Source organism: Pinus tabuliformis, chromosome 3_1, assembly GCF_031772625.1.
Source record: "Pinus tabuliformis cultivar Carrire ecotype Pingquan chromosome 3_1, CPIR1, whole genome shotgun sequence".
In the NCBI taxonomy this organism is placed as follows: Eukaryota; Viridiplantae; Streptophyta; class Pinopsida; order Pinales; family Pinaceae; genus Pinus; species Pinus tabuliformis.
Genome location: NC_142301.1, coordinates 781,650,071 through 781,669,592, shown reverse-complemented (window position 1 = coordinate 781,669,592; position 19,522 = coordinate 781,650,071).

Below are 19,522 nucleotides of genomic sequence, written 5' to 3'. Positions count from 1 at the left end.
GGGGAATGATGAGCTCAAATGCATTGTCTCCCACAACCTTGGTAATGGTGTAAGGACCATATCAGAGTGGTATGAGTTTCCGATAGGCTTCGGTAAGGTGTTCCTTTTGCAAATGCAACTAGACTTTGTCGCCCACCTGAAACTTGTGTGGCATCTAATGTTGATCATGTTGCTGCTTGTACTTGGCATTTGATTTCTCTAGAATGTCATGGACCTACTAGCGAATATGTTGGATGTGATCAATGAAGTTGTTTGCCTTATCTATTTGAGACTGGACATGAGCCGAATCTGTGCGAGTAGCTGCAAATGGCATGGCCACATCAATGGGACATAGTGACTGGAATCCCAAGCCCACCTGAAAAGGATAGTGGCCAATCGAGCTGTGGAGAGCTTGGTTGTAGCTGTGTTGAACATAAGGGAGGCTCTCGTTCCATGTGTGTGGATGCTTTGGGTTGTACATGCGCAGAATGTGTACGATCATCCTGTTGACAACCTCTGTCTGGCCATCAGTTTGAGGATGGAAGGATGTGGACTTAGTGAGTTTTGTGTCCAGCCTCGACCAGAGACTGGACCAAAATGCACTGAGGAACCTGCTATCACAATTTGAGATGATAGACTGTGGGATCCAAAAGTGCACCCACAGTCGTTCAAAGAAGAGTTTAGCAGTGGCTTCTGCTGTGATATTCTTCTTGCAGGCTGCTATAATGGCCATCTTTGAGAACCTGTCGACGACCAAAAAAACACAGTCATTTCCATGCTTAGTGGAAGGAAGGCTTGACATGTAATCCATGGAGATGGATTCCAAAGGTTGACTAGGGGTAGGCAGCGGGGTATAGAGGCCTTGCTTCTTGATGGTTGGTTTGGAAATGGCACAGGCAGTGCATGATCTGATGTACTTCTCGACATCCTGTCAAAGATTCGGCCAATAGAAATACTTCTGCAGTACTGCCACCATTTTCTCAACCCCAAAATGCCCAACAACTCGACTGTAGTGTGCTTCCCAAATCATCTTGGCACGCTCGCTTGAAGGAACACAAAGGTGACCCAGGTGGCATAACAGGGCATCCTGGAGGTGAAAATCTGGAACATGCTGACCCTCTAAGAGTGTCTGGTATGTGTGGCTGAATTCTGGGTCGGTTTTGTAGAGAAGTGACCAATCATAAGTCTCATGCCCACAAGAGTTGAGCATGGTGGTTAATGCCATGATCGGTGGTCCACTGAGGCAATCTGCAACATTATTGGTGCTGCCCTTCTTATACTTGATATTCAAATGGAACTATTGTAGATATGTGGACCACTTTTGATGGCTATCATTCTGCAATTTCCCTTGGGTCTGTATGAACTGCAGGGGTCGGTGGTCTGTGTGGATGACCGTTTCCTTCCCCAAAATGTAATGCTTCCATTGTCGGCAGGACTGTAGAATGGAATACATCTCTTTGTCGTAAGTGGGATAATTCGGGACTGTGTTTGAAAGTGTCTCACTGTGATATGCCATTGGATGCCCATGTTGAGTAAGGACTGCCCCAATAGCATAGTCAGAGGCATCTGTCTCGACCTCAAATGGTTGTTACAAGTCTGGTAATGCGAGCACTGGTGCTGAGTAGAGGCAATCTTTCAACTCTGTGAATGCCTTCTGTTGAGATTCAGACCAAAAGAATTTTTCTTTCGCTCCTCCCTTGGTGACTTGACTCAAGGGCCAAGTGATATGAGAAAATCCCAACATGAACCTGCGGTAGAAGTTAGCAAGACATAGAATGCTGCGAAGCTCTGTCAGAGTGGTTGGAGATGGCCAATCCTGAATGACTTGGATCTTGGCTGGATCCACATGCACCCCTTGTTGATCAATAATGTATCCCAGATACTGAACCCGGGTCATGCCAAAAGTGCATTTCTCCAATTGGCACATAACTTGTGTTGTCGTAGTGTTTGGAGAACCTGTCGGATGTGGTGGAGGTGCTCTTCCCAACTCTAGCTGAAGATCAAGATGTAATCCAAGTATACCACTACAAATGAGTTGGTGAATGGACACAAGATGTCATCCATTAGCCTCATGAAGGTTGCAGGAGCATTCGTCAATCCAAAAGGCATAACCAACCATTCGAAAAGGCCCTCGTTGGCTTTGAAGGCAATCTTCCACACATCGGAGGGTTCGATTGGTACCTGGTGATATCCTGACTTCAAATCGATCTTGCTGAAATATTTTGCCCCTTTCAGCTGGTCCAGAAGGTCATCAATCCGTGGGATTAGGTACCTATTACGGACAGTGATTTTGTTCAACGCCTGATAGTCAATACAGAGTCTCCAAGTCCCATCCTTCTTCTGTACCAACACGATTGGGCTCCCATAGGGTGATGAACTCAGACGGATGTGACATTTTTGAAACAACTCCTGAATCTACCTCTTGATTTCATCGTTCTCCATAACGAAGCGCCGATAGATTGGTCCATTGGGCAGTGACGTAACTAGGGTCAGATCGATGGAGTGCTTGACCTGACAGTGCAGAGGAACCCTAGTGGGGGAGGTGAAGATGTCCTCGTACTCCTCCACGACCTTGTCCATTTGTAGTTGTCATGTGGAGGGGCCCTGTTTGGAGGTCATGGCCACCGTCTTCTTCGTTCCTTGAGGGCGTATCATCAGAAAAACAAATTTCCCGGTTTTGGAAATGAGCTTGCTGCATTATTTTGCAGTAACCAAAGAGTTGGCATTAGATGGTGCTACGTCTAGTATCCTGTATAGCTTATTTCCCAAAGTAACAATAATAGCATAGGGCCTTGATTCATACACAGCATGTCGCTTCCACAAGTATGGTTGTCCTAATAATACATCACAAAATTTAAGGGGAGCAATGTCACATAATACCTTGTCCGTGAAGGGCTTGAAGTTATATGGAAGGTGACACTTCTGGCTTACGTGAAGATCCCATCCTTGGTGAAGCCACTTGATGTTGTATGGTTGTGGATGTACTGTGGTCAGTAAGCCCAGCCGCTTCACAACCTCTGATGAAATGAGGTTCTTTTGGCTCCCGCTGTCGACAATGAACTGTAGCGGGGAGCCCTTTACCCACATCTGGGAGGAAGAGACTCTCCTCCTCCTCTAGATCTTCAGGTTCCTCCTTCTGTATCTTCGTGGTGGCAACAATGGCATTAGGGTCCACATCGATAATCTGCTTCCCTTTGTCATTCCCCTTATCGGGTTCTGAGTTAGAGTCAGAACATGCATCTGATTCTGAAACCTTAGCTTGGCCACCAGTGACTGCTTGGCCCGACACTCACTTTTGTTGTGAGTGGAGCTCTTATGGAACTCACACCACTTTCCCGTGTCCTTTTTCGGCTTCGTGGCATTGTTCTTTGCTTGCGACTTTGGCAGGTTGTCTTGGGCTGCCCCGCCTTGGCTTTGTCCTTTGTTCTGCGGTTTGGGGGCACCTTTCCCTTGCTTCGGATTCACAGATCCAAAGTCTCGCTTCTTCTGTTTAAACTTTTGCTCGACCTTGACGGCATATCGGTATGCCGTGTCGAGTGAGGAGACGTTTAGAAATTCTATTTCTTCTTGGATGTACTTGTGCAGGCAGCCGCAGTATTTGAGTACCAAATGCTGCTTCGTATCCTTGATACCTAACTTTGTGTGAAGGGTATGGAAAATATTGGTAAACTTCGGCACGTCTTGGTCCCTTCCCTGCTGTAGCGTGGTCCACTTTATGTATTGATCCTCACAGCTTTCGATAGGGTAGTACTACTCCTTGATGGCATCCCGGAATGAATTCCAAGTGGGTGCGGCTGAAAATAGTGAGCCTGTACTTTCATCCTTCTGCTCGCAGTAGGTTTCCCACCAATCCTTAACGTGGGGGGCTACTTTAAGAAGAGCGAAAATAATCTTTTCCCAACTAGAAAAATCATGAACAGAGAACTAACCCTCTAGCAAATTTAACCATTTATTAACGACATTTGCGTCTATCTGACCCTCCGATATGGGGATTTCAAAATTAACTTGTACCTTAAACGATGTGGCGTTTCCAGAGTAGCTGTTGGGAGCTGATGCGTTGCCCCAGGGTAGTTGTTGAGGGATCTGGGCAATGCTCTCCATCATCGCGTTCCTTTGTTGCTCAAGGGATTCTTCGAGCAAGATTTTGATAGGATATCCTGCCCCCTCATCTTTCTTTTCATCCGCCATGGGAGGCCGTCGGGATTTGCGAGGTTGGTCTTGAAAAGGTTCGACCAGTTCAAGCCCTAACTCCTTATATTTCGACCTCGTTGGGGACATGCAAAGAAAAACAGAGAAAAAAAGCAAACCGCTTTGATACCACTGATCCGGATTTAAACAGGAATGCAACGAATTACAGAGATAACCATAAACATAGAGATGCAGTGGAAATAATATTTCATTTCATTAATGTAAAATACTAAAATATGCTTACAAACAGGAATGGAAATAAACCAGCTAGGGCGATGGTAGCTTATCTGTGAGAAGAGATGTGGCAGCTACATGCCTCTAAACTGCTTTACAATGAGGCTTAAGGGCCTTTTTATTATTGAACAATAAGAGCAAACCCTAAACAACCAAAAACCTAACCTGAGGAGATGTAACACCAAGAGTTTATGGGCCCCATTAGGGTGAGTTGGACAGCCAACTTCCTGGGGTCGCGACTTGGTCATCTTATCTCCGTTTGATGCGCATGATAGCCCGTTGGAAAGATATCTTCGAGGACTATGACGAAAAAATGAATTTAGACAGAAAATTGATGGCTGTAGATTTCCAAAAAAACGTCGTTTAGGGCCTCAAAACGGCTCTGGAAGTTTAGGACCCGAAAAACTGCTAAAAATAGTAAAATGTGCTACAATTAAGGAAACTGAAAAACTGAAAGATGCAATGGTGGGGGTCCAAGTGGAATTGGCGGGTGGCCACCAATATCCACCTGGATCATATTGCCACACATGTGTAGCACTTCTTCCCTCTCAAGGCTTCCTCATACCTTTGCTTGGATTTTCTCCTTCTTCTAGTGCTTGAGGATGACTCAATGTGACCTTTTCTAATCTTCTTTCTCTTCCTTCTTCAAGATCAAACCCGCAGAAGAAAACCACTAGTCCAACAATAGAAACCTTAGACTTCCTTCACACATTTGTGAGAAAAATATCCCAGAACAAGATTTATTTGTCCTCTTCCTTCTTGCCTACCTTTCTTGCTCTTCTTATTCACTTGGATGAGTGAGTGAATGAATGTCTTCCAAGGAGGTCGAGTTCCCTCCTTTATATAGGCTTCTTAAGGTGGACATGGCTCCTCAATTTGGGTCGACTTTCCAGCTGCCAGTACAACTTGGTCTTGAAGGGTATTTTGAAACTTTTAATGACAAAAATAAATTTCTTTATAAGTTACAATATGCCCAATGGGTTTTCAACTTATGACAATGGCTCCTTTGAATTCTTTACCTAGGACAAACCCTAGAAGCTCTCAATGGGTTCTTGACCTCTAAAATAAAATACCTTGAGCATGAAACCCATGCTCCAATTTTTGTTTTTTTTTGTTTCATTTTACAATATGCAAGAACCAAAAGAACATTTCATATTTATGAAGACTGAACCTAGTTACATATTTTTCAACATAGAGAATTACATAATTACATTCCAAAAATGATGTGGCAAGGCACTATGACACATGTGACTCTTTAGTTGACTCTTGACAATGATGAAATGGAACTTCATGATGATGTGGGATTGCCAAGTTGCTCCTTTTGTCACTTTCTTTGCATCTTCATGATGGATCTTTCATGTGCTTTTTATTCATCCTCCAAGGGGATGATTGATATGGAGTCTTCATGTGATCCTAATCTTTAATATTTTGTTGGAAGCTAATGTTTCTTCATCTTCTTGCTCGATGAATTCTTCATGGTACGAATTTCACAAGTGTCTTTTAGCATAATCTCCTACTTTTCCTATCCAAGCATCATATTCTTAGGTCAAGATATAATATCTGTAAGTGAAATCTACTCATCATGAGATGACATCAATCCGAAAATATCCTAGTCTAACTTAATTCCCGAAAACCACAGTTTGACCTGAAATGGGTATTGGACCGGGAGGAAAGTTCAAGGATTGTATAGTGCATAGTTTCAGAGGCCAGGAGTGAGGGACTAAGGCTTGAGATTGCACAATGCACAGTTCTGGAAGCTTGGGAAAGAAGACTATGTAGTTGGGGAGCTTAGTGAGGCTGGCTTGAGCCTTGAGACCATGCAGTGTGCAGTTCAAGAGAGAGAGGGGAATTGGATTGTGCAGTTACACAACTCAGGAAGGCAGGAAGACAACTTGTTGCTTGAGACTGCACACGACGGAGTTCTAGAGGCTTCAGAAAGATGACTGTGCATTTGAGGAGCTTAGTGAGGTAGTCTTGAGCCTTGAAGTTTCCCAATTAGAATTACAAGAGAGAGAGGCCTAAGGATTGCATCTTAGGGAGATAGGGAGACAACTTGAGGCTTTCCATTGCTCAATGCGCAAAAGGAGACTGACTGGAGGGGTAAACTACGTAGTTGTGGAGGTCAAGAGGGAAAGGTTGAGAACTGAGACTGCACAATGCACAGTCCTTGGAGGCTATAATTGCACATTGTGCAGTTTCATTGGCAAGGGGAAAGCTTGAGCCTTGCTATTGTGCAATGCACAGTTTAAGGAGGTTGAGTTGGGTCAAGTTGGTTTGGCAGAAAGCTTTTTAGGATTTGGTTAAGAAAGGTATCAATGAGGTAGAAGTGAGACTAGGATTGAACTTATGAATGATCACACACACTCAGAACAATTGATGACACAACATTGAACACTCAGTACACAAGAACAACATGATCCCCTCAATGTGACGACAATACAACAACCTCCTCCAAGTGCGACACTTAGGGTACACTTTGCAACGATAGTGATGACACTTGTACGACAATGCTCAAGACTTGGGGAATATGTCTGATGTATTTCCTTATGATGAATAAGACACAATAGTGCAGGAGAATGCATCAAAACTACCTTTTAAGAATGTACAATTGACTCCCTTCGACTAGGTGCAACACTTAAGATACACTTTGCAACGATAGTGACGACACTAGTATGACATTGCATAAAAAATTGTGAATGGGTTTTGTACATGTCTACATGGCAAACAGGACCCAATACTACCATAGTTTCTTCTCGCAACGGACCAAAACTTTGCTTTTATAGTTTTTGACACTTCCCATGCCAAAAGATGACACTTGCGACAATAAGAGAAAAGTGCAAACGATACTAGAAAATGTGAATGACATTGAAAGAAACACATGCTAGAGTGAAGAGAACATGAAAAAAATCACTTATTTAAATGAAAAAAATCAAAAGCGATAGTCGTAAACATGAAAGAGACACTTGCGAAAGTGAAGGTGTGCAAAAGTGACAGTTAAAAAACTCATTAGAATAGAAGTACAATTGCAACCAAAAGTGAGAGATTGCCAATTGAAAGAGCATAATAATTGTTGACATAGGTGAACATTGCACATAAACTGTCTTGATGGAATATTCTATGCTCATCCAAGCTTGCGTAAAGGAATGCACTCATGAACTCATTACATACTAAGTATGGGTGATAAAGTGACTTCCACACTTAGAAACCGAGAAGAAGACTTAAACACTTAGCTTAACATTAATCCATCATGAAGCTACTATGGAACGATAAATGGTTAGATCCTTAGTAGGATCCAAAATTCACGTGTAGGCAAAATTTTCGAGGGTGTTGATCGTACCATCAACATGGCCCTAATTAAAATAAAACAAAATTAAAAAACTCTCCAAACTAGTATGGGAGATACATTGTAATTTTTAACATTTTGACTCAGTCAAATTACATAAAAATAGAATAAAATTAAAATTTAATAAACACAATAAAATTAAATAAAGTTAAAAACTAATGATTACAATTATTAATAAAACACTTTTAATTCGTATAATTACATAAAAATAAAATAATAAAAGAATAAATAACAATATAACAATAAAATGAAAATGAAAATAAAATTATTTAACTAAAATAGAATAGCCAAGTTACCTTTATGAAATATTTTGACTCACGGGTTTCACAACCCATGGTATTCTTCTCTAATCTAGCCTATAAAATAAAAAAATAAATTATTTAATTAAAATAAAATAGTCAATTTACATTATGTCACAACCCATGGTTTTTTCCAATGACATTCTTCTATAATGTAACCTATTTAAAGGCATAAATTTCAAATGAATTTTCCACAAGTAAAAAAAAAATAAAAAATTATTTAATTAAAATAAAATAGCCAATTTACCATTATGTCACAACCCATGGTTTTTTCCAATGACATTCTTCTGTAACGTAACCTATTTAAAGGCATAAATTTCAAATAAATTTTCCACAAGTTAAAATAACGAAGTGTCAATTTGTTGTGCCAAATTTGAATTTTTTTGTGTGATAGATATATATAGACACAAAAAATTCTCAAAGTGATTTAGTTAGAACCTTGATTTGTCGATCTTATAGGTGGTTATTATTAGGAAATGTAAGCCTTCCTTTGCAAAACATCACAGTTATAAGAAGAATTTCGGTGTAAATCACATGTATAAAACCTTTGTCGATGCGTTTTGAACCAACTAGTGTGGTTCATCGTCAGGACATGCAGCTGACTTAAGACATGGGAGAACTAAGTCTTCAGCATTAGCAGAGCATGCAGAAAAGACCAAGCATCAGGTTTGTATAGAGGAGGCCAAGGTTGCGCAGTTCCATCACCATAAATTCAGGGAAGCTATTGAAATTGAAAGAAGGCCTAACAATCTCAATAGAGATGACGACTAAAAGATCAGTAGCTGTTGGATCCCTGCCCTTTCTTCTTAGTCTTGCCTTCCTTTTTTCCCTCCCCCCCCTTTTTAACCTTTTCGAGCTTTCGAGGTTGCCCCTGAATTTCCCGGATCCTTCTCATTTGAGCCATGTCTTTTCCTTCCTCCTAGGGTTTCTCCTTTGGCTCAGTGTTTTACTAATGGTCCTGTTCTTGACCTTCTTGTTTTTAAAATTTGTCGCTCATTCTATTTATTTTTTCCTGGCTTGTACTATTAAATGGTTTTTTGTATTTTTATTAGCTTTTACCTTTACCATATATATATATATATAAATAATAATTTAACCAATATTCAGTAATAGATTATTAATTCCTTTAAATCAATATTATTAAAAAACCCCTTTACTTATCCCTAGTGATTTAAATAATTAATTAAATAACCATAGAATAATATATAATAAAATAAATAACATTCTTGTTCCTAGAGAATTAAATAAATTAATTTAATAACCAAAGAAATTTTTTCTAAAACCCCCGTTTACTTATCCCTGGGGATTTAAATAAGGAATTAAATATATTAATAACCATAGAATAATATATGAATAAAATATAATGGATCTCCATTCGAATATATAATATATTATAATATATATAATTATTTATTAGGAAGAAAATTTAATTACTAGAATTATAATATTATTTTTATTACCTTTTGAATAAAATAAAATGGAATTACATTTGAATGTATAATATAATTATTTATTAGGAAGAAAATTTAATGACTATATTTATAATATTATTTTTATTACCTTTTGACCTCTTAACATTATAATATTATCTAACTGTTTTTTATATAGCCATTGGTGGTCAACCTAGTCAACCTAGCCGTTGGGAAGATCTGCTCTCCCTATTTAATATGCAGCCATGATCTGACTTCTCAACTTGTCCTGACGATGAACCACACTAGTTCGTTCGAAACGAGTCGACAAAGGTTTTCTACATGTGATTTATGCCGAAATTCTTCTTATAATTGTTATGGATCACAGAAGCCTCAATTTAACAACATCACTGTTTAAAAAAAATAGGGAATCACATTTTAATGATTTTGATTCATGTATTTATAGTTTTTTTGTGCCTAAAAAATTATGTTTTATTTTTATGCATTCGTAGACTTTTGCAGTGAATTCTCTGCGTGGAGGCGGGTCCCTTGTCCCACAAACAAGGGGGGACTAATACACCAATTTGGTGTATGGATTGGTTGTGACTTTAAAATCCCCCTCAACCCCCGACACACATATAATGTAAAACAACCTAGATCCATCTTAACCCCGGATCTATCAAGGGCCAAGATGAATCAAAACTTTTGAGGTGCAAACCTTTCCTCAAGTTTTGCACTAAAAAAAGGGTTTGCACCTCAAGAGATTTGATCTCTCTTGGTGCTTGAGAGATCCAGGATTAAGATGGATCTACATTAGTTAATTAAAAAAATGTAACTCGATATAATTACATAAAAATAAAAGAATAAAACAAGAATAAACCAAGAAATAATAATGTAAAAATAAAATAGAATAAAAAAGAAAATTATTTAATTAAAATAAAATAACCAATTTACCCTTATGAAACATTTTGACTCATGATTTTCACAACCCATGGTTTTTTCCCATGGTATTCTTCTTTAATCTAGTTTATAAAATAAAATAAAATAAAATATTTAATTAAAATAAAATAGTCAATTTAATGTTATGTAAACATTTCAACTCACAATTTTCACAACTCATAGTTTTTTCCCATGGTATTCTTCTGTAATGTAGTCTATTTAAAGGTATATTTTTCTAATGAATTTTCCACACATAAAAAAAACTATTTGTCTAATTGTTATGCCAAATTTGAATCTTTTTGTGTGAAAGCTATATATAAACACAACAAATTCATAAAGTGATTAAGAGATTAGGATCTTGAGTAATTGTCTATTTGTTGTGCCAAATTTGAATCTTTTTGTGTGAAAGCTGTATATAAACACAACAAATTCATAAAGTGATTAAGAGATTAGGATCTTTAGTAATTGTCTATTTGTTGTGCCAAATTTGAATCTTTTTGTGTGAAAGCTATATATAAACACAACAAATTCATAAAGCGATTAAGAGATTAGGATATTGAGTTGTCAATCTCGTAGGTGGCTATTATTGGTAGAACACATTACAAAGTTTAAAAAAGAGGGAAATTTTGATAAATTTTTTCATTATAATTTCTTAATTTAAAAATAAAAATAAAAATGAAGAGTAATATATATATATATATATATATATATAGATATTTTAAATTTATTGTGAATGGTTTGTGTAAATAAAAGAAAATTCTCATAACAAAAATACCTTTATTTATTGTTGTCCTCAGGCATGACATGAGCGTGTTTTTATGAAAATGTATTAACTTCTTCCTTTAATGTTTTTATGAATGATCCTTATGTTTGAAAAGTTAGGCTTTATTTTTGTACATTGTCTTATAGGCAAAGTTCACAATTTTTTTAATTTTTTTAATGGAATCCAATATTAATGATTTTGATTAATGTATTTATAATCCTTACATTTGAAAATTTATAATTTTTTGTATAATTATCTATTATGTAAACCAACGTAGATCCATCTTAACTCTGGATCTATCAAGCGCTGAGAGGGATAAAATCTCTCAAGGTACAAACATTTCCTTGATTTCAATCTTTAAATCTTTTTTTTGAGTGCAAAACTTGAAGAAAGGTTTGTACCTAAAGAAATTTGATCCCTCTAAGCGTTTGGTAGATCCAGAATTAAGATGTATCTAGATTGGTAATATTACATCTTAGATTGGGTTGAAGCATTTTAAGATCCATATTTACTCTAAATTACATTATCCTAAAACCATATTTTATCGTTGGTTATAGCTTATTTTTACTCACCTAGCATAAGAAATCCTGCTCAATGACATCATAAGGCATCCTAAAAGACAATCTCCAACAAGAGAACTACAGGGCATAAACATCTATTTTATCATCAACAATATACTCAAAAAAATACTCAAGTGCCAAATACTTTCTTAGGATGTTTCGAGAATGAAGAGGTTGCATATAATCAATTATATTTCCTATTTAGAAAAATTATAGAAACCAAGAAAAATACAACGAAGAGTATAATGAAAATGTTTACCCAAACATTCCTAGAAGAAGTGTTACAAAGTGGTGGCTCCATTGCTTTGGAATCCATTGTGCTAATCCAAAGCTTGAAACCCATGAAATGCAAATCAGGATGGTTATGAGACTATAAACTAAATATCACATTCAAAATGATTTGGTAAAAATGCATTACTCGGTTGTGTATTACGTGTTTAGGATTGTTGTTGTTTAGCCGATAAAGAATGAATTCTATTACTCTATAGAATATAAGATACAATATGAGAAATATAATATCTTGAACCCCATCGGAAAGGGAATTTAGAAATGAGGGAAAAGCGAGACCCTTGCTGATGTTTTAGAATTCGTAAGAGTAGCACACTATCAATATTTTAAGGGTTGAAATTTCTTACCTATTCCTCAAATTCTGAGCCAAGCAGAACATTTGAGGCCTTGATATCCCTATGGATGATCATTCATTTACAACGTTTGTGGATAAAATACAACCTTTTTTCTATTTCCACAATCACCTTGTATTTGGTTGGCCATTCCAATAGTTGAATCTTTGTGCCTAATCGAAACTTGAAGTTGTATTTCGTTGGCCATTCCATTAATCCTTTCCAAATAGTTGTATTTGGCTGGCCATTCCATTAATCCTTTCCACATTAGCGTTGATATAATCTTTCAGTATTATGGCAAATGAAGGCATTGTCTTCAAATTACATCGTGTGTAGTCTACTTTTGTGTTATATCCATGTGTGACTCACCCAATGATGGAATTGATACTACAATTAGGGAAAGGGAGTTATCAACCCTTCTAAATGCATCTTGGGTCACTGTTCAACATTTCATTGTTATATCATTTTGTATGCTAGATATGTGTTATACATATTGAAGATTGGGTATAAGTCTATTTTGTAAGGAGATTAAATTGCATGTGGAGCTTCATTTAGGAGGTAGAACACTCTCTTAGAGGGTTGTCACAAGTCTCATGTTCAACCCATGTCGCTTCAACAACTATAAAAACTATTTTCTAGGTGAGTTTTTTCCATTTCTCCCATCTTTCACTTCGAAACACTTAATTAAATCACCAAAAGAGATGGGTAAATTAACCCTAGGTTAGTTTAGTTTATTTTGTTGATATGATGTTATTATCTATTTGTTGTAAACACTAATCAAAATACCCAAATTAATCTACAAATCCATATAATAATTAAGATAAATGTTGCTTGACTTAGAATTAGGAAAAGAGTGAAAAGTTCAAAACGGATTAGGAATAAATTGGGAAAAACCCACAAGTAAAAAAAATAAGAATTTTACAAATGTCTAACAACATCGATGAATGGCCTTAGACAGATCACTGTGTCATAATGTAGCTATATTTGTCACTGTTTTGTACTTGTAGTCCTTTGGTGGAGAAGAAACAACCTCAAATACATAGATTCTTGCTTCACTAATTAAGAGTAAAATATTAACTCTCTTTTCCCTTTCTCTCATAGAGTTTCTTATAAAACCCATTGGTGACTCCATTCTCTTGTTCCTTATTGTAGTAGCATGGTGTGCCACTCTAATCGTAAGACTATAAACATTGTTCTTGAGAACGGATTTATACTCCTCTATCATGCATCACACCATACTTGCTAAGAATAGACTCCTCAATGCTAGGAGGCTTGGTCTTAGGGATGGAAGTCATCAATGCAACATTATTGGGCATTGTAGCAATAAATTCTCAAATGGTTTGTGGTAAACTTGAAAACATTTTACTTTCTATGAAATTTTCTCTCAATGCACTTCGAGTTTTTTAAAAGTGCATGAATTTATGCACATGGCTTCAAAGTGCTTGATAGAATGCAAGGAATTTTAGTTTCAGACAATGTAAAAAAATATGTAGTGGTTATCATGCAACAAACGGGAGGTTTATGGAAAATAAGGAGAGACAAGGTATTCCATTAGTCAAATGGAGAAATCTTGCAAAGCATAAGGAGGCATGGAGGTGGGGTATGAAAAACATTCACTCTTTTAGGAGAGCCCTATTTTTCAAGACACTATGGAGGTTTCTTGCACGTGAAGGCAATTCTGCAAAAAAACATTGATCCTCTTTCAATTGAGGATTAGATGAGAATGCCTAAAAATACCTCTCCTTTGTGTCAATTTGATGGAGCGCCCCAGTTCTTTCCCTGCCTCTAATTGGAAATTGGCTAGATTAGAAGGTTATGAATCAGTCCAAAAATAAAATTGGGGCTGATCTGTGGGTTGGAGGAGGTGGTTCTTATAGATTATCAATAGAGCTAGTTGACACTCTGAATATTTGAGGCATCTGCACCATGGTTGAAGCAACCAAAGATTAACAATTTTAATCTTTTCCTAAGATTGGAGGTCTGAAATCATGTTGGGATTAGGTGATTTAGCTATTATTTGGGAAGCTTTTGTTAGAAGATTGTAGTAGAGTCACATAAGAATCAAAGATAAGGAGGATCACTTGGTATGGTTAAGAAACTTGGACTTGGGGAAATACACAACTCAACTTGGATATGAAGCGATGCTTGGAGGAGATTGGAAGGGGAAATCAATTTGGAAGGACAAAGACCCCATGAATACCCTCGTTTTCTTGTGGTTTTCCTTGTCCAACAAGGCCTGGACTTCGAATGTTTTACAAAAAGGTTGTCAAAATCAAGGGTTATGCTTTTTGATCAGAAATGCTGAAGAAATTATTAAATCCTTATTGATTCACTATCCCTTTGTTCAGGCCATCTGGTTTGAAGCCATTTATCTCTTAAGTGTCTCAAGGGATAGCTAAGGCATCTTTGTGCAGGCATGACTGAGTGCTTGGTTTGGAAATAAATATTTAAAAGAGCATAGAGCCTTACCTTGTGTTATTTCCTAGGAAATATGGTGAGCCAGAAATGCGACCCTCTTCCAAGGAAAGGTTGTTCTGTGAATCTGTTCCTCAAGGGATATCCCAAATTAGATTCAACTATTAAGGAATTGGGTCTCCCATCAACATTAAGTATGCTAAACAACTGAAAGACTTAATGATAGATAAGTCTCTGGCATTAAGGTTCTTTGATGGTGTCTTGCAAGGTGATCTAGGTATTTATGGTCTAGGTGGCATATTGTTATTTTATGATACTCATTTTATAAGGTTCAAATTAGGCTTAAGGAGTGGTTCCAACTTCCAACAACTTTGCATTTTCTTATCCTTATATGTGATGTGAGTAGACATGTATCTGACTTGAAAAATTTTTGCGACTCCTTTCTTGTTATCAATTGGATGATAAGGAGGATTGTGGTTAGAAATTTGCTTCTTTCTTTTCTCTATGATCACATCAAACAAATTGAAGTTCACATGATTTTCTCATGTCTATAGAGAACTTAACATGTAGGATAACTAAATATAAAAGAGGCTCTTATTGTTTATTCTGGTGTTCTTGTTGAGGTACAATACAGGGAATATGAGAAGTTTCTAGCTGTCTGAAGGCATGTTCATGCACAAGTTCCTTAAATTTGAGTTTTGGCACAATTTATGTAGTTTTTCCTAGAGATCTTGAAGTTATTTCCAGCCCAGTTTATGCATCCTTTCATGGATATCTTGAAATTCATGCTCATGTTTCAAAATTTTAGTTCTGATCTAGCTTATGTAGATGGTCATGGAGGATTTGAAGTCATTTTCATCTCTGATCTAGTTTTCTTTTGAGCTGTGATGATCTCTTTTTGTGACTTCTATCCTTTTTTGGTGTATATGGGAATATGTATCTTTCCCTACCTATGATATGTTAGTAATAGTATAGTATATGCTCCAAGGCATGGCTTTCTTAGCTCCTTGAGATGATTATGCACTTGGTTAAACCATTTAATGCTTTTAGGACTCAATGATTTTTTACACTTTTAAATGTTTTGATGCCTTGTGAAGGGAAATTTTTGTGTGTTCTTAGCACTTACTAAATGTGATTTTCATTATGAAATGAAATTGATATAGTTACCATGGGAAAAAAGTCAAGAGGTGAGTGAAATATTGAAGAGGTATTCTACAACAAAAGCAAAGGGGATTGAATTAAAATATCAAACAAAATCATTATTAATTATACTTCTTAATATTTCACTGTAAAAGCATAAACAAAAGCCTTGAAAAATACCAATTTATATGGAGATGCTACAATAATAAGATTGATAAATTTAGTTGTTAGCCATCCATCTGACAACGAAGATCACTTCTCTCCCACCTAACATATAGAAAGCATACAATATTAGTGGAACTAATTCTAATCATGGGGAAATGATATGCTATTATGGATATGACATATATCACAACCACAAGCCATAGAGAGAAAAAACAAATGACACTGAAACCACAAACTGTGTTAGCACTAGAGAGAGGGAATATGCTAACACATCAACATGGGGACATGCATCCCAAAGTTTCTTCAGATGCTGCTCTATGATAACAATAGATTAATTGCACAATAAAAGATAGTGATCAAAGGATAAAGTTTACCAGACCCAAAAAACTGCATTTGAATAGCTTATGCAAAGGATAAATATTAGGGCCTCTAACATGTTGGGAAAATGCATGATCCTACAAAATTCAAATGTACAACAAATTTCCAACAAGAACAAATCATGACTTCTGCTGTAGCTACAGGACATATGATACTTTCATATTGACAACCTTGATATTAGCAAAGGTATTCACTTAGTTATCAACTCCTACCCATTACAAGTTGAAACAACTTTAAGTCACTGTATTGCTCCAAAATATTCCTTCTACATTCCCCAACAACCAATATGCCCATGACAAAAGCTCCATGCACCATGCATGGGAAATTTGTGATTTTACATTCCCTAACAAAAGATAAATTATCCATAGGAATACACATGCATTCATAAAGATCACGAGAATTTCCCTCAGTATCGTGCCTGTAACATCTAATGGAATTTATGTCTGTAACCCAATGTGACACTAAAGATCATATTTTTTGAAAGCAAAAAGAGATAAGGCTAAGAAATTACAAGTAGGAAACTTGGATCATTTTCACAGAAAGAATGATCCTAAGTGAATGGAGAAATTAAGAGCCATCGATGATAAATTTTGAGATGAGTATCAAATTACTAGTCGTGATACATGAGGTAGAATTTTCTTTAGCTGTAACATTGCAAATTTAACAACTTCTGCATTAGACAATTTTTCTATGTCATATACAATCCTTTCTGCTGAGCGAGGGAGTGATAAAGAAACACTCATTGACGACGAATGAAGCCTAGAATATGTTGGATATGAAGGTGATTGCTACAATTCTACAATACCTAAAGAATAATACCTACTTCAATGTGGTTGATGAGAAGACAACATGACTATGGGAGGGTGCTTTAGTTGCAAAACATGAAGAAGTTGTACAACCTCAAGATGAAGGAGGGTGCTTTAGTTGAAAAACATTTAAATGAATTTAATATAATTACTAGTTAGCTTTCCTCTATCAAAATTGTTTTGGATGATGAAATTAGATCCATCCTACTTATGTGCTCCATGCTAGACAACTAGGAGAATTTGATAGTAGTTATGAGCATTACAACATCTGCAGGGGCCCTGAAGTTTGATGATCTTAGCAACAATTTAATGAATGAGGAGTTGTGGCATAAATAAGATGCATGATACTAGGGAGGAGAATCTCTAGCCTTCGCTGATCATGGAAGGAAAATTGAATGTAATAAACATGGGCGTTATAAGGCAAGAGGTAGATTGAAAACAAGAACATATAGATTTACTTGTTTTCATTATGGAAAACTAGGACACATGAAAATAGGCTATTAGGTCTAGAAGAAATAACAAAAGGAACAAAAATTGACCATCACAAACAAACAATCAAGCAACAAAAACAAATGTGAGACCATTACTAAAGTTTCAAAATGTGATGTTTTATTCACTGTTTCATTAGAAGAGGCATGCTCATATACTTCTAGTAGTAGCATTGATTGGATACTTGACTCAGGGGCATTTCATCATGTAACTCAATGCAAAATCAATTTTGTTACGAATGAAGCTAGTGATAATGGTGGAGTACGTTCAAGAAACAATCACTTTGTAGCATTGTTGGAGTGGGAGATGTTTAAATCAAGACCAAGGATGGAAAAGATTTCTTGCTAAAACATGTTAGGAATGTTCAAGAGATTCATATGTGCGTGATATATGAGTGAATATTAGATGATGAAGGAAGCTCCACAAGCTTTGGAAAAGGTGGTTGGAAAATTAATAAAGGGTTATTGGTCATGACTAGAAGATTCAAGACAGGAACTTTGTAGACATTGAGGGAAACCAAGTAATTATTAGATGTGGTTTTTGTAGCTAAAGAAGGAAAAATAACATATTTATGGCATAAGTTATTGGGTCATATGAGTGAAAAGGGCCCAAAAATTCCTCGTGAAAAAAATATACTTCCAAGTTTAAAATCCTATGAACTTGACATCTGTGAGGATTTTATATATGGTAGGTAATGAAAAGTTTCATTTCTGAGAGGTGGCCATGGAAGGAAAACAAATCTATTGGGATCAATACACCCTTATGTGTTTTCGCTAGTCAATGTTAATTCTTAAGGAGAAGCCTCAAAATGTTTCATATTCATAGATGATGCATCCCTATTCTAGATGACCCCTATTATGCAAATGCTCCTTTCTAATGATGATGATGCATGATGATTTATTTATCTTCTATCATGTTAGATGAATTTCTTCCAACCATATATACTGCTACTTCGGTTGTCCTTATATGCTTCCAATGGAGATGCCACGGGCTACTTTATTTCTATCATGATGACTGCTACAACCATGTAAAATTCTACTTTAGCCATCCTTCCAAGATTTCATTGCAATGTCATCTCTATTTAAACTATAATGCATCTTGATGCTTTCCATCATGATTACTATTTTCTACAAAACTAAAAATAACTCAAATATATTTTAGTCATAGTAGAGGTATTTCACCTCGTCCCCTGTCTTCTTCTTTTCAGGTTCTTCCACCTCTTTAGTGACATGGGATTCATTTCTTTCTTTTCTCTTCGTTTTTTCCTTCTTAAGTTTAGTACAATTTATTTTAAAGTTCCCTTATTCATTGCACTCATAGCATTCTATCTTTAACATATCGATCTTCTTATTTTTCTGAGGATCAAACTTTCCTTTTCTCTTGGCCATGGCAGCATATGCTTGAACTTGTTCATTTGATCCAACATCGCTCTTCACCTTCAACCTAATTTATTCAATCTTGCATAATGGCCAAAGTTCACTGAATGGAGTGGCTTTCTTCTTTCCATATATACTTCATACCAAGTTGCCCCATTCATCAAGTAGTGCATTGATCACAACGGTGGTCATTTTTTTATTGGACATTATTTCCCCTAACTCTTGTAGTTGGTCTCCTATTTCTGATACCCTCATAAGGCATGAGGTTATCCATTATTCCTTTGATACCTTAATCTTGTATAGCTTGGTTCTCAAATATATGAATTCTCCTGCAGTGCTTACAGAAAACAATTCTACCAACTTATCATAGATTTCTTTCGATTACTCCAACTTTTCTACATAATGGATGAGGGAATCCT